Source organism: Musa acuminata, chromosome BXJ3-5 (assembly GCF_036884655.1).
Source record: "Musa acuminata AAA Group cultivar baxijiao chromosome BXJ3-5, Cavendish_Baxijiao_AAA, whole genome shotgun sequence".
Lineage (NCBI taxonomy): Eukaryota > Viridiplantae > Streptophyta > Magnoliopsida > Zingiberales > Musaceae > Musa > Musa acuminata.
The window spans coordinates 30,706,528-30,724,159 of NC_088353.1; positions in this window are offsets into that span (position 1 = coordinate 30,706,528).

Genomic DNA, 17,632 nt, shown 5'->3' on the forward strand with positions numbered 1-17,632 from the left:
ACCTCCTGGCTCCCAGTTGCTCTCCGCTATTGCTTTTGAGTAGTCGAACCTTTGATCCGCCATGTTGCTTCAACCCGCCAATGACTTTGACTCTAGTGTGGGGTTGGCTGAGTTGTGTTGATCCCTGTTGGTTCCTTCAGATCCTCCAGATGAAGGAAAAGATCATCCTTACTATGCGCCAGTCTCTCAAATGCTCATGCTGCTTGAACTGGGTGGATGCTTGTTGGAGCTTTTAACGAGCATCGTCTCACAAACTTCTGAAATTTTGGGTCCTTCCTCCATAAAATTTGCTCATTGACTCTTCTTTCACTTAGTTGTCACATCCAAGTATGTTTGCATCACTTCCACTTTCGATTGGTATTTCATTGGGAAATGAAGCGGACAATCTACTCTCAGTAGCACTGATCACCGTTGGTGAGGATTTGACAACTATTATCTTCCATTATCTTCAAAGGGTCTTTGAACTTGTGCAGAGCTCCTCTGCTGGATAGATAAGAGAATTGGGGTACTCGGTTTCGCCCATTCTCTTAAGGGTTGAGAAGGCAAAGGTTACTTGACTTTGCCCACCTCCTCGAGGTTGTACTCCATACATCGAGTTAGTTACTAGCCTTTGCCTACTCTTTGCTCACACTTCTGAAGCACTTAAAGTGTTTGCGCTCCTTGTGTTGAGTTAGTTATTATGATTCACCTTCTCAATGCCATCGAACTTCTGGAATGCAAGAAGTTTTCACCCCAACTTGGAGTAATTCTCTCATAGGTTTGGTCACCTCTGGGATTGTACCGTCTTCTCCATCAACCCTGCCGCCTACTCCACTGAGTAGCAAAGGTACAACACCGCATACTACTAGCTTCATTCCTTGGTTATGCACTCTTGCATGACCCGAAGTCCTTCACTTTTGGCTATCTTGATAAGAAGCTCATTGACACCGGTCTTACGAAGTTCCTCGGCCTCTGCCCTTCAGCCTTGTCTCGGTACTTGGAGATTGCCTCTGCATGCACCACCTCCTCGGCCCCTTCCACGACCAAGCACTCTCCCTCCATGAGAGCAAGGGATCAATGACTTTCATGGAAGTCCCGCCTCTGCGGTACCATGACGCTACCATGCCCATGGCCCTACTATCAGTCGCCTCGCAACTGCATCCCTTTTCTTCACGATCTGTAGATATGTCTCCATGGCACTCCTCTAAGTCCACCTCCATTCTAACTCATTCTTGATTTTGGGTAGCTAAGTCCCTCTGGACTCGTTGTCGCTTCCTCGCCCCCTTCGACCACCTGCTTCACCACCTCTGTGTTCTCCAAGCAGCTCCCTTTGGTCGATAGAAAGACAGACTGCAACTCCCATGCATGGCCTCTGCCATCGCATTATAGGGTTTGCACCGATTCTGTTCTCCTTAGCTTCTTTGGTAGCAATGTTCGCTTACTCGACCTTGTCCTTTGACTTGTCGGGCTCCCTTAAGCGAATATGGGCTCTAGAGCAGTCCAACTCTCCAGTTGCTTCGATCATACCTCTGCATGATCAAGTCCCTCCCATGGGAATCATTGGTACTTGCATTAGAACTTTTCCCTTAGTGGAACCCAGCCCCCATATGCTGATGACCAAGGTTTTCATCCGATGCAAAATTCGATGCACGCACGGAAGACCCGCCTTTGCGGTACCATGGCCTTCACTCCTTGAATCCATAGCCCTTCTTGCCGTCGTGTTGTTCACCGAAGTGGAGCTTCCAATAGCTCCCGATCATACCTCTATATGATCTAGTCCCTCACGGGACTATGTCGTGTGTATCACATTGCCATGAACTGTTCCACCACGATCTGCTGCACCATGTCGCCTCCTGGTGACATCTCTATTGCATTCTAATCCTTGTGTGATGAACTCGAATTGTGAACCCTTCAAGTGTGGCCTCTGCCAATACATCGCAAGGTCTCTTCCACCTTCGATTTTGTTCGCTCCTTTGGCAATTGACCTTCATCCATCCACTCTTGGGTCACATCTAGATGAAGCACCGCTCTAGGACAATCCGTCGCCTAGTAGCTCCTGAAGTCCCCCGACTTCGCTGCAATTAGTGCCCCATTGTCTGGATCCTGGGCCTCTGCCCCTACCAGTGCAATCTCCGCTGCGTACCACTTCTTGCCTAGAACTTGATTTGCAACACTGTGGTATATTCTTCAAGAGTACCCACCTCTGTGTCCTCTTGCCCCGTACTGAGGCTTTCTGAACCCAACTTCACATCTGAAAATTGAGTCGCCTTAGTTCCCTTCGTCTTTGGCACCAAGCAAGATGAGTCCGCTCTGTCAGAATGAAGGACCCATGGAACAACATGATCCTACTCTTGCCTCTGCAAGAGTTCATGTCCTTGACCTCTGTCTAAGGAAAGCACTGTGCCTCTGCTCCATGTTCCAACTTCTATGCTAGCTCCCTTCATGCGGCTTGGGTACTTCGCCAAGTTACACCCAAGTTGCTTGGCTCCTTGTTTTTGCATTGAGTCGATGGTGGCCCCCGCGCCCACCATTCCATGGGTCAACCCTCCCTTGAGTCTGATCTCCATATCGACTCCAAGTATGCCTTCATTTGAGTTGCTTTGGGTCGCTCCCCCACTTGATCTCGCAATGCATCCACCAATGCATTCTCTCGAGCGAGATCATGCAACAACTCCTCGCCGCTTGCTCAGTCCATTGTGCTTCATGGAGTTATTGTTTGTTGAGGTACTCCTCCTCAATATGTGAGGTCTGTCCCACATGATTCTCCCTTTGGAGAGTCGAGACTTATCCCTCCTGGATAACTGTCCCATTGGAGCAACATCTCTCTTCGTTTTGGAGACCACCATCCCCTTGGCCTACTCCGATATACTGAACAAACTGTGCATTGTTCTGCCTCCTGCAAACACACTTGCTTAATTGCAACTCCATGTCAATACAGCCCCCGCTGCACCACTTAAGGCCTAGCAACATGCTGAACTCGTTGCACCCTTCAGCCTCCTACGGATATATCCTTCACATGCTGAAGAGAAAGTTTCAATACTCCATAGTGCCGAGTTTCAGTCGCCTTGGGATAGCCACGAACATTCCATCGTCTGCATACAAGCCCATACATGAGTACCAAATTCTTTGAGTTAGCAATTCCCCTCACCTCTGTGAGCTTTGCATAACTCTTTTGGTCGTTGAGCAACTCATTCCACCTTGCGTGGTCTCATCCTTTACCAAGCGCCTCGCTTGTCTTGAGCACCATCAAGTATAGTTGTCAACGTTGAGCCATAGCTCAAACTCAACCATCCCAACCTTTGTGCGCTCTGCATTCTTCTAAGCTTGCCTGTTCTCATGGTCCCTCTTGCGCGAAGGGTTGGTCATTCCTCTGAATGCCAATGTTAGATGCCCGCTCCTCCGAGCGACTCCTTTTCCCTACATCTCCATACCCGTTTTCCCCCAAACGGTCGTGCGTGTGCTGACTGCCCTCAACGCAGCCCCGCTAGGTCCCCCACGTTTGCATGCTAAGTGTTTCTATGAGTGCTTGTCCCGCTCTAATACCATATGTCACGGCCTTAGCTAGTTTTGCCTAAGTCATGCGGCACCCTTGCGTGTCCGTCCGCAAAGGTCAGCCTCCCCGAAGCCTCTCATGTCTCTTAGGACCCTCAAAAGAGAGAACGGGTTAGAGAAAACACCTCATTCGGGATCCATAAGCAAACATCTCCGAAAACACTTCATAGATAATGCAAATTATAAACAGACTTTACAAGCTCTGAACAGTTGCACAACAAAGGGTAAAATGATCCATTATAGATCGAAAATCTCTCACACGTGTCCACATGACACAACCTTTATTTTCAAGCCTAAAGTGGCCACCAACCTAACTAAAATGGGACTATTAAGCCTTCGGCCATCCCTCTACATGCTGTCCAAAGCATGAACATACCAAAAGATATAGACATACATAAGCATTACATCAAACATCCGGTTTAGAAGTTTGTCTATGACATTACTGCAAACCTCCATATGTGCTTTACTTCCTTATTACTTTTGTTGCACTCCTTTACGAACTCACTTTCAAGTTAAGTTTTTGAAAACAGTTTTACGTCAGAAATGATTTCATCGTACGAACGCAGTTTTAATCATCGAAAGTTTTTCGCTGCACTAATTCACCCCCCCCCCCCCTCTTTTAGTGCTCTTGATCCTAACAATTGGTATCAAAACGGGGTTCACTCTCAAACAGATTAAAACCCAAGAAAGATGGCATATGCCGGAAACCAAGAGGGCCACTCTATTACATGTCCACCTATGTTCAATGGGACGGACTACACCTATTGGAAGACCCGAATGTGGATCTTTCTTATTTCAATTAATTTTGAACTTTGGAATCTTGTCGAAAATGGATTTTCGAAGTCTTCTCTTCCAATGATCGATTGGATGAATAGGAGAAGAAGACTTTCGCTCTTAATGCAAAGGCTATGAATGCTTTATTTTGTGCACTTGATAAAAATGAATTCAATCGTGTTTCGGTTTGTGAAACCGTGTTTGATATTTGGCATATACTCGAAGTGACTCACGAAGGCACAAGTAGAGTGAAAGAGACAAAAATCAATCTTTTGAGACATTCTTTTGAACTTTTCCGAATGAAACCGAGCGAGACTATTGGCGATATGTATACCCGTTTCATGGATGTCGTCAATGGTCTAAAAGGACTCGGCAAAAGTTTTTCAGATTTTGAGCTCATAAAGAGGCTAAAGATTTAAACAACTTCTATCTTGAAGAACTAATTGGGTCATTAATGACCTGTGAAATGACTTGCAAGGCTCATGAAGAGCAAGAAGACATCCTTCCAAAGAACAGGAAGGATATGACACTTAGAACTTTAGATGACCACTTGAGAGAAAACTCAAGTGATGAGGACGGTGACGATGACTTAACACTTCTAACAAGGAAATTCAAAAAATTCATTAAGAAAAACAAGTTTAAAAATGACACAAAGAATAAATTTGAACCCAAAAAGGACAAAGTTATTTGCTATGAGTGCAAAAACCCGAGACACTACAAAAGTGATTATCCCCAAGCCAAGAAGAGAACATCAAATAAGAAGGCACTCAAAGCAATGTGGGATGACTCGAGCGCGTCCGAAGAAGAGGAGTCCAATACCGAGCAAGTTGCTCATTATGCCTTAATGGCCATCGGAGAAGAGGTAACAAATTTAATTGATGCAGATTTATCATTTGATGAATTATTAAATGCCTTCCATGACTTATTTGATGAATGCAAAATAATTAGTAGAAAATATAAATTGTTAAAAAAGGAGCATGATAGTCTTATTAGTAATTTTGATAAATTAAAAACTAAATATCATGATAGTTTAGCTCCATGTATAAAATGCCATGATATAGAAACTCTCCAAAAAGAGAACTTGCTACTTAAGAACACCTTGAAGAAATTCGAGGTTGGTAGCAAGTCTTTGAACATGATCCTTATAAATAAGGGTCATGTTCCCAAAAGAAGTAGAATCGAATTTGTGAGAAGTCCTCACCAAAATCTAACCACCTTCATAAAAGGCCGTATCTTACATGTTCGGCACCAAAGCAAATGCAACTTTTGTTGCAAACATGGACATAAAATGTATCATTGTCCATTCAAGAAAACTAGCCCGAACAAACTGATTTAGGTTCCTAAAGGAACCATGATAAACTCGATGGAACATAATAAACAATATAGATCCATGTTTGAGGCACCCAAAAGTAAATGGGTACCTAAAAATTATCCTTTCTTGTAGAGACATACACCATCACAAGCTAGGAGCAAGAGATGGTACCTTGATAGTGGATGCTCAAGGCATATGACCGGAGATCCATTTCAATTCTCTAAGCTCACTAGCATAGACGAAGGCTATGTCACCTTCGGAGACAACAACAAGGGTAAAATTCGAAGATGTTTTATTAGTTGATGGTTTAAAACATAACCTCTTGAGCATTAGTCAATTATGTGATAAAGGATATATCGTCAAATTCGAATATAATGCTTGCATCGTTGAAAAACCACTCAAAAACACATCTATGATTGCATTAAAACAGAATAACGTATACACCATTGACATCAATGATCTTTGCAATGAAATATGTTTCTCGGTTTTGAATGAGGATGCTTGGCTTTGACATAGGAGATTAGGTCATGCTAGCATGAAACTAATCACTCAAATATCATCTAAAGAACTTGTACGAGGAATTCCTTATATCAAGTTCATCAAAGATAATGTGTGTGATGCTTGTCAATTAGAAAAACAAATTAAGGGTAGTTTCAAATCTAAGAATCAAATAAGCACCTCTAGGCTCTTACAATTAATCCATATGGACTTGTTCGGACCAATCTCTACATCAAGCCTAGGAGGTAGCAAATACGCCTTCGTCATTGTAGATGACTATAGTAGATACACATGGACTTATTTCTTGTAACATAAAAATGAATGCTTTAGATATTTCATCAAGTTTTGTAAACTTGTTCAAAATGAAAAGGGTTTTATGATTTCATCAATTCGAAGTGATCACGGTGGTGAATTTCAAAACCGTGATTTCTAAGAATTTTGTGAATCTAATGGATACAACCACAACTTCTCTACTCCGAGAAATCCTCAACAAAATGTAGTAGAAAGAAAGAATAGAAATTTACAAGAAATGGTAAGAACCATGTTGAATAAACATAGCCTACCCAAATACTTTTGGACCAAAGCCGTAAACACTGCATGCTATATTTTGAATAGAGTTCTAGTAAGACCCTTACTCACCAAAACTCCCTATGAGTTGTGGAACAATAAAAAACCCAATGTTTCATATTTTAAAGTTTTTGGGTGTAAGTGTTTTATCTTGAATAAAAAAGATGCCTTAGAAAAATTTGATGCTAAATCCGATGAAGAAATTTTTCTTGGTTATTCTTCGGTTTCTAAAGCTTTTCGTATCTTCAATAAAAGAACTTTAATTATAGAAGATCCATTCATGTTGTTTTCAATGAGATTTCCAAAATGAAGAAAAATGATTTTGATGATGATGTTAATTTTGATTCTTTAAATTTAAATGAAACTCCTTCTCCAACTAGCAACTTGGATCCTTCCACTTCCGAAACATCCTTACCCAAGGATTGGAAGTATGTAGATGCTCATCCTAAGGAGCTAATCCTAGGAGACACATCTAAGGGGGTTCAAACACGTTCTTCTCTTAAAAATTTTTGTGCCAATGTCGCTTTTCTCTCCCAAATTGAACCTAAATGTATTGACGAAGCCATGAAAGATGATTCATGGATTATCGCAATGCAAGATGAGTTAAATTAATTTGAGAGAAATGAGGTGTGGAAGCTTGTTCCTAGGCCAAATGACCATTTAGTTATTGGTACTAAATGGGTCTTTAGAAACAAGCAAGATGAATATGGTATCGTGGTTAGAAACAAGGCTAGATTAGTGGCCAAAGGTTTTAACCAAGAAGAAGGTATCGATTACGAAGAAACCTTCGCTCCTGTGGCTAGATTAGAAGCCATAAGGATGCTCCTTACCTATGCTAGTAATAATACTAGATTAAGTTGTTTCAAATGGATGTTAAAAGCACTTTTCTTAATGGCTTTATTTTTAAAGAAGTTTATGTTGAACAACCTCCCGGATTTGAAAATAATAGCCTCCCTAATCATGTATTTAAATTAAATAAAGCTCTCTATGGTTTAAAACAAGTCCTAAGGGCTTGGTATGATAGACTTAGTACTTTCTTATTAAAAATAATTTCACAAAAGGTAAGGTCGATACTATATTATTTATCAAAAATTTTGAAAATAATTTTCTCATTGTTCAGATTTATGTTGATGATATTATCTTCGGTTCTACGAATGAATCTCTTTGTGAATTTTTTGCTGAAACCATGAGTCTAGAATTTGAAATGAGTTTGATGGGAGAATTAACCTTTTTCTTAGGCTTACAAATTAAGCAACTAAGCAATGGCATCTTTATTAGTCAAACTAAATATACCTTAGATCTGCTAAAAAGATTTAATATGAATAGCTCAAAAGCTATTAACACTCCTATGAGCACCTCCACTAAGTTAGAAATTGATGAAAGTGAAGAAAGCTTCGATCAAAAAACTTATAGGGGTATAATAGGAAGTTTACTTTACCTCACTGCAACTAGACCAGATATCATGTTCAGTGTAGGACTTTGTGCTATGTTTCAATCGAACCCTAAGATATCTCATCTTAAAGCGGTTAAAAGAATACTTAGATATCTTAAAGGTACCACAAATCTAGGATTATGATATCTAAAATCCAAAAATTTTGAGTTAATTGTGTATGCTTATGTGGATTTTGCTGTGTGTAGATTAGATAGAAAAAGCACATCAAGATCATGTCAATTTTTGGAACATTTCCTTGTTTCCTTATCATCTAAGAAACAAAACTCAGTCAATATCAACAACCAAAGCTGAGTATATTGTAGCTAGTGCATGCTATGCACAACTTGTGTGGATGAAAAACACCTTAGAAGATTATAAAGTCCATCTTAAAAATATTCCCATTAAATGTGATAACACAAGTACAATATGTTTAACAAAGAATCTCATTCAATACTCAAGAATAAAACATAGTGATATTAGACATCACTTTATACGAGATCATGTCACTAATCATGATGTAATCATAGAGTTCATTGATACTAAGCTTCAACTAGCTGATATTTTTACAAAACCTCTAAGTAAAGAATAATTTGATTTCATTAGAAGAGAATTAGGAAAGTTAATATGTCCGAATGCATAAACTTATTAAGATTATTTATTTGATTTTTTTTAAATCACTTAATTGCCATGATGATTTTACACAATTACATGCCTTAACTACATGTTGAAAATTATGTGTTTTGAATACAAAAATTTTCATGATAATAAGCATGTTTTATCTTCATAATTGAATTAGAAAATCTATAGCAAAACCTCGTCCGAATGCATGAAAGTGTTAAATTTCATTTTCGGATCTTCTTGATCCTGACAATCAGATTTTCTTGATACATTATTCTCTTCTGGACTTAATAAATATATGTCATATCGAGTTTTTGGATTCACATCATTGATTTTTGACACATGGAATCAACTAGCAAATGCATCTCTTAGAGACTTATCATGTAAAAAATATCTTTCGAGAAATGGATTTGATGATTCCTTCTTATATCTTTTGAGAAATAGTTTTACATACAAGGATTTGATTCACCTACATATCTTAATCCTTGCAAGAATGAAGCGTGCTTTAATATCTTGTCAATTTTAACTTCATTCGAGTAAGCTCACAAATGGCTTTCCTCCTTCATGCAAAAAGACAATAACAAATAAAAAGGAAAAAGTAATGAAAGCTATCTCCATGTCATGTTTGTATAATTGGTATCCTATCACTCATTATTGAAAAATGACATAAACTTAGTTAAAATTTGCTGATATCGTTCTCATTTTTGTTGATGACAAAGGGGGAGAAATATATGAATTGATACTATGATTGCCATATTTGAATGAGAAATATATGAATTGATGCTATGAGTGTCATATTTGAATTTGAATTATGTTAAGCTTGCATCGAAATATATGATAAATTGGTGATAGAAATGCTATGATTGTCATATTTGCACTATGTTATTGCCATATCATGATAAGATATTAAGAACTTGCATAGCAACTTTACTTGTTGATATCTTACCATGTGATGCTACGATTGCTAAACACTTAAAATGTTTGCTTTACGTTAAGATATCAAAAGCTTAAATTGTAAATTTACATGTTGATATCTTATGTTGAACTGCTACCATCATTCATATTTGAAATGTAAAACTCGAGAATGGATGTCAAGTCTTGACATCATTTTCAGTAAGATACATTGTGATAGGAATCATGATTGGAGTAATTGATAAAGTTAAGAGTTCTTAACTTATCAATAAGTCTATTGAATTCAAAGGCCTTGAATTCAAGAATGACTTATCTCAAGTATGGCATATAGATATGGGGAGTTAAGGTTAACTCCGTTATCAATTGATTGTCATCATAAAAAAGGGGGAGATTGTTGAATCTTGGATTTTGATGATGAAGTCAATTGTCATTTGTTATCTAATCCATATGTTGAGATAAGTGTACAGGATTAACTACGATGGAAGTAAGACATGCAGCAGAAGTTACGCCGGAGTCAAGACCATGATCATGTTGGGGGTTCGAGAGTTCAACAGAAGTCCGGACGGTCGTCGGAGGTTCTGCGGGAATAAATCTGAAAAGTCCAGGAGCTTGCCAAAGAAGCTCATCGGAACTCGTCAAGTGAATTGTCGCAAGTCCAGGAGTTTGCCGGAGCATCGCCAAAGGTTCGTCGGATGTTCACTGGAAGTTTGCTAGAAGCTCGCCGGAAGAAGCGATTGACGCACCGAAGCAAGTTGCAGTAAATGTCTTAAGAAATATCGTAGTTAGCATGTAGATTAAGTTAAGAATGGGAGGTGATCCCATTAACTTAATCTGGGGGCAACTAGGCCCTTGATAGACCCAAATTGGGCCGAATGGATCAACCCATTCGGACCAGAATTTCTGCTAGGCGGTGGCACCGCCCAGGAGATGGTCTCCCAGGAAAGCTGGGCGGTACAACCACTCCAGTTAGGCGATGGCACCGCTTGGGCTCAGTCTCCAAGCGAGACTAGGTGGTTCAACCGCCCTAGTCAGGCGGTGGCACCGCCTGGGCTCAGTCTCCGAGTGAGATTGGACAGTGCAACCGCCCCTATCAAGCAGTGGCATCGCCCAGAGGCTCAATCTCTGAGCTGCCAGGCGGTTGTACCGCCCCAGTCAAGAGGTAGTACTACCAGGACCCCGGAAATCCAGGAAAAGATATTTTTTAGCTTCAAATTCAAACCAGTTTGGGGCCTATATATACCCCACCCTTTCTTGCATGAAAGGACACTGAAAATCCAATCTTACTCTATGATTTTTAGAGTCAAAAGTGTTGTAAAGGCTAGAAGTTCTCCTCCCTCTTTTTTTCCAAGTTTTGATCTTTCAAGAGAGGAGAGAAAAGTTTGTAAGGGTTGTCTCCTAAGCCCATCAAAAGAAGTGAAACTATAAAAGGGTGGTTGACTTTTGCCTATTGAAGGAAGGCCTCTAGTGGAAGTCGGTGACCTCGTCGGAGGAGGAAGCCAAAAGTGGATGTAGGTCAAGATTGACCGAACCACTCTAAAATTATGGTGCTCTCTGGTTTGCACTTCTTCTTGCTGCTTACCTTACTGCAAACCTCCATATGTGCTTTACTTCCTTATTACTTTTGCTGCACTCCTTTACGAACTCGCTTTCAAGTTAAGTTTCCGAAAATGGTTTTACGTCGGAAACGATTTCATCGTACGAACGCAGTTTTAATCGTCGAAAGTTTTTTGCTGCACTAATTCACTCCCCCCCCCCTCTTAGTGCTCTTGATCCTAACACCATAGTTTTTCATGAACTTGTGGTAGTAGCCTGTTAAACCGAGAAAGCCGTGTAGCAATTTTATATTCCTCGAGGTCGGCCAATTCTGCATTGCTTCAATTTTGGAGGGGTCCACTACCACACCTTCCTCTGATATGATATGTCCAAGATGTTCCACCTTCTATTGAAGAAAGCTGTACTTTGATTTTTTGACAAAAAGAGCATTTTCTCGCAAAATCGTCAAAACAAGTCATAAGTGCTAACCATGATTTTCAAGAGAAGGGATGTAAATAAGGATATCGTCAAAGAAAAACAGCACAAACTTATGAAGATAATTCTAGAAAATATCATTCACAAGGCTCTGGAAGGTAGAGGGAGCATTGGTGAGACCAAAGGGCATTACCAAAAATTCATAGTGGTCGTTGTGTTTTCGAAAGGCGATTTTCGGTATGTCTTCTTCGCACACTCGCATCTGATGAAACTCGGATCGAAGGTCTAGTTTTGTGAAGACTTATACTCCCTTTAATTCATCAAGCAATTCATCTACTACTGGAATAGGGTATTTGTCCTCGATGGTTATGCCATTGAGAGCTCGGTAATCAATGCATATTCACCATGTTTCGTCCTTCTTTCATATGAGGAGCACCGGTGAAGAGTAAGGGTTGCAACTTGGCCGAATAACTCCTGTTTCGAGCATCTTTTTTATAATCCTTTCTATTTCATCATTCTAGAGATATGAATACTAATATGGCTGAGTGTTAGAACCCTTGCAGATTCTAAACTTGGGGTTGATCTCTTTAGGGGATTGGCCTCCTTGGAACTCTATAGGGGTTCCTCCCTCCAAGTTGCTGCTCAAAGGCTACAGAAAAGATTCATCTATTGCCTAAGAAAAGAGAAGGAATACATGGCTATTTATAGGGCTTCTAAACCCTAACTCCTAATAGGACTCCTACTTAAGACTCTTACTTCTAACCAACTCCTAATAGGACTCCTACTCAAGACTCCTATTCCCTTACAATTCCTAATTCTTCTATAAGAAAAAACCTCCTACATGAATGCCCCTCTCAATTAGGACTCTCCTAGCTAGAGTCCTAACAGAATGTCCCTCTCAATTAGGACTCTCCTAGCTAAAGTCCTAACAGTTTTACATGAATGTCCCACTCAATTAGGACTCTCTAAGCTAGAGTCTTAACAGACCCGCCCTCTTCAAATCAGCCTTGTCCTCGAGGTTGATGATTCGTGAATTCTGGGAATTTGATCTTCAAGTCGTCATAGTTCTCCCAAGTGGCATCTTCTATTGGTAGGTTCGCCCATTGTATTAGCACTTCATTAGTGGGTCATTGTCGTCGAGTCACGATCCGTCGATCAATAATGGCACTTGGCTGGGTCTAGAGTTCTCTTTGGGTAGTCATATTTAGTGGGTGGCTTTGGGCTGTCTCCAAGCACCTATTTAAAACTTTCATCTGGCTGTTGGTTTATGGGTGATATGTCGTACTCCTTTTCAATTTAGTACCCTGCATATGGAATAACTTTGTCCAAAATCTGCTCTTGAAGATGCAAGTAGAATTTGTCACAAGCACAATGCGTCCCTTATAGCATAATTCTTTTGAGTCCTGATTGTAATGAGCCACGGAGCTTGGTGCTTCCTCTAATTTTTTTTTTATCTTACTGGTCTCCGAATCTTCCTACCATTCCATCTTAATATTCTCAAGGAAGTCGTTGGTTGGAAGTAAAACGACCGAAAATTCAGCTTGCTCAGGTAGCTGCGAAAGTGCATCTGCAACAACATTCTCTTTCCACCTTTTGTAAGTTATTTCATAATCAAATCCAAGAAGTTTTGTTACCCATTTTTGCTGCTCAAGGGATAATATCTTTTGCTCCAAAAAGTACTTGAGGCTTTTATAGTCGATTTTAATTTGAAATCGTCGACCAATCAAGTAGGGTCTCCACCTCGTTGCTGCACGCACAATGGCGAGCATCTCCTTATCATATGTTGACTTATTTTAATGGGAGAGAGATAATGCCTTACTAGTGTATACGAGTGGTCGACCATCTTGCATGAGAATGACTCCAATTCTGACTCCAGATGCGTCGGCCTCAATAACGAAGGGTTGGTTAAAATCTAGTAGTGTTAGCGCCGGCGTCGTCGTTATGGCTGCCTTAAGTTTGTCGAAGGCAGTGGAGGCTCTGTCCGACCATTGGAAGACATCTTTTTCCTGTAAGGAAGTAAGTGGTGCACTGATCTTTCCATAGTTTTTCACGAACTTACGATAGTAGCCTGTTAAACCCAAAAAGCTATGTAGCAATTTTATGTTCCTCGGGGTAGGCCAGTTTTGCATTGCTTCAATTTTGAAGGGGTCCACCATCACACCTTCCTCTGATATAATATGCCCAAGATATTTCACCTTTTGTTGAAGAAAGTAAAAATTCGTAGTGGCCGTTGTGTGTTCGAAAGGCGGTTTTCGGTATAACTACTTCATACACTCGTATTTGATAATACCCGGATCGAAGGTCCGGCTTTGCGAAGATTTGTGCTCCCTTTCATCTAGCAATTTATCTGCTATTGGAATAAGGTATTTGTTCTTGATGGTTATGCCATTGAGAGCTCGATAATCAATACATATTCGCCATGTTCCGTCCTTCTTGCGTACAAGTAGCACCGGTGAAGAGTAGAGGTTGCAACTTGGCCAAATAACTCCTGTTTCGAGCATCTCTTTTACAATCCTTTCTATTTTATCCTTCTAGAGATATAGATACTGATATGGCCGAGTATTTGCTGGAGGTTTGCCTGAAAGAATCGTTATATAATGATCATGCCGACTGGTAAGACATAGGTTGTCCGGTTCGTTAAATATATCTGAAAATTCAGCAAGCAAAGGAAGTAGGTTTGGGTCTTCAAATTCTATTGGCTCTCCCTTAATTTGCTGCTCAAGTTGTACCAAAAGGCCGCTGCATGCTTTATGCAAAACCTTCTTCATTTGTTGTGTGCAAATCGTCGTTATGTCGCCCTCACGTTTCCCGTTCAGTATCACCTGTTTCTCCTTACTGTAAAATTTCATAATTAGTTGCATAAAATTTCAAGAAATATCACCTAATATCATCAACCATTTAATAATGAGTATGGCCTCATGATCATCAAGAGGGAGAAGGAAGAAATCTGCAATTATCTCTTGGTCCTGCAGCAATAGTTTCTCCTGCGGGCGCCTACGATCACAATTCAAAATCCGTCCGTCGATGACCTTAACGTCAAACCTGCTGCAATTCTCAATAGGTAAGGCCATCTAGATAGTAACCTTACTATTTAAAAAGTTATTAGAACTGCCCGTGTCGATGAGAACAGTGATCGGTTGTTGTTTGAGAAGGACTCCAACTTTCATCGTTTGCGGGTTTGAGTAGCCGGCTAGTGCGTGTACCGTAACTTCAGTCGATTGTGGATCTTCTTCTGCATCTTCTTCTTCATGTTCAAGGCTCTCTTCTGGATGTTCAATGACCTCTTCTTCTATCATAAGAAGTCTCCCTTTACTACAGCGATGCTCACGGCTCCACGGCTCGTCACAATGCCAACATAACCCCTTCGCATATCGCTCCCGAAGCTCTTCTCTTGTTAACCTCTTTGGTGTAGAGACTTGGTCGATAGTAGGAGGGGCTGAGGGCTTCAATATTACTGGTTGAGGAGCGACCCTAGTCCTCCGAGCTTCATGGTTCAATTGCTCCTCTTGATGTCGTACGAAAGAGATGGCTGCCATCAGCGTATACGGTTGTTGCGCTTTAACTTCTCCTCGGATCTCCGGCTTCAAGCCCTCAATGAAGGTCCTCAATAGTTGTTTTTGAGACCAATCATGAGTTTGATTAGATAACCTTTTAAACCTAGTTTGGTACTCCTGAATGGTAGAGGTTTGTCGGATCTTCGCTAGTTGTCCGTCAATATTCTCGTAATTGGTTGGTCTGAAGCGGATTAGCAGTCCTTCTTTGAATTGTCACCATGAAAGAACTCCATAAGTATGTTCAAACCAGTCAAACCACTGTATAGCATCCCCTTCAAGATGTATAGCTGTAATTTTCACCATAGATGCATCCGCGGTTTTGTGGTACTGAAAATATCGCTCCGCGCGCGAGATCCAACCAATCGGGTCTCCTTCTTCCCATCTAGGGAAGTCCACTCTCATGCATGGATAGTTGGGGTCAGTCATAGAGCTTCCCCTCTCTTGGAAGTCATATCTTTGGGTTTGGTGTGATTGGGCATAGCTCTCTCCTTGATGTGATTTCTTCGTGCTTAGTGGTCGGCCCAATCTGAGTTCGGTAAAGAGCGTCCGAATCTTATCCTCCATTCGTGCCTCGAAGGCTTCGAATTTAGCATTGATTACCTCCTCAGATGCCATAGTATATGCCGCCAAATCTGTGATGTTAAGATCTCTCTTTTGTTGTCGGGTTAAAGGCATGTATTGGTTGAGAGAGGTGATGGTCGAAAGGGTTGGTAGATCGGTGGATGTAGGCTACGGTTTAGGCTTGTTTTGTAGCTATTTTGGGTGCAGTTTGAGGGTGTGGTTTAGTGGAGTTTTAGGGTTGTAGATGAAAGTTTTGGATCTGTGGTAGATGGTAGCAAAGGTTTGATAGAAATAAGTTGAAGTTGCAGCAAGTATGTGCTGTCTTGTAAGAGTAGAATTGTCGTCGAAGAAACAACGGTTTCTCGACGTAATTTCCACCAAAAACATGAGAGAATTGAGGAGGGAATTGATAGCAAAATCACAGTTTATATGACAGCAAGGATATCTAATTTAATCAAGAAAATTTCAATAGTATAATAGTAAGGAAATTGGTGCAAGTTGCAATTGCAGAATTCTCGTCGAAAAATTTCAGCAGGTTACGATGAAAATCTGCAGCAACATAAAATCATTTTTAGAGATGAATTTCTTTTCTTAATAGATCAATCTTAGATGGAAGCCAAGATGATCTATGAAGTGTATAAGAAATTTCATTCAAAAAAGATTACAAATAGATGGGTTAAGGCAACAATATACGGCTGAAATTTTCTGGAGCACAGATTTTTAGGTATAGCAGATTGGACGTAAAAGATCAGTGGTTTATATTGAGAATTTTTTGATGAACCCAAAGGAAAATCTACTGTTAGGAAGTGTCAAAGCTGTCATAAAAATTTCGTAGAGATTTGGATAGAAACAATATAGTATCAAAGATCAAACAAACAGTGCTATGCGGCTGAAATTTTACAGTGTAGATTTTCAAGTATAGCAGATTAGACATAAAAGATCAATGGTTTATATTGAGAATTTTTTGAAAAAACCAAAAGAAAATCTGCTGTTAGGAAGTGTCAAAGATGTCATAAAAATTTCATAGAAATTTGGATAGAAAAAGCACAGTAGCAAGATCAAACAGATGGTACTATGCGGTTGGAATTCTGCAATGTATCTTTCGTCGTAGAGATGAAAACTTTGTGACGAAAGGTTTATGCAGCAATATAGGAACAATTTTTTTTTTTGGATTTTCGAATAAGGATAACTAAATTGCTGCAGCAGTAAGGTAGGAAACCAGAACCTGTTGCAATTCACGGGGAGATCAAAGGATGATCCACGGTGGTGGAGATGATGGCGGAATTCGGCGACGATCTTTTAAGCAATTGTGGGAATTGCTTTGGGCGGTTGTGGAGGGCTGATGGATGGCAGTGGAAGGGCAGCGAGATGCCAAGAATGCTGCTCTGATTCCAGGTGTTAGAACCCTTGCAGATTCTAAACTTGGGGTTGATCTCTTTAGGGGATCGGCCTCCTTGGAACTCTATAGGGGTTCCTCCCTCCAAGTTGCTGCTCAAAGGCTGTAGAAAAGATTCATCTATTGCCTAAGAAAAGAGAAGGAATACATGGCTATTTATAGGGCTTCTAAACCCTAACTCCTAATAGGACTCCTACATAAGACTCTTACTTCTAACCAACTCCTAATAGGACTCTTACTCAAGACTCCTATTCCCTTACAACTCCTAATTCCTCTATAAGAAAAAACCTCTTACATGAATGCCCCTCTCAATTAGGACTCTCCTAGCTAGAGTCCTAACAGAATGTCCCTCTCAATTAGGACTCTCCTAGCTAGAGTCCTAATAGTTTTATATGAATGTCCCTCTCAATTAGGACTCTCCAAGCTAGAGTCCTAACACTGAGTATTTGTTGGAGGTTTTCCTGGAAGAATCTGTATATAATGATCATGCCGACGAGTAGGAGGTAGGT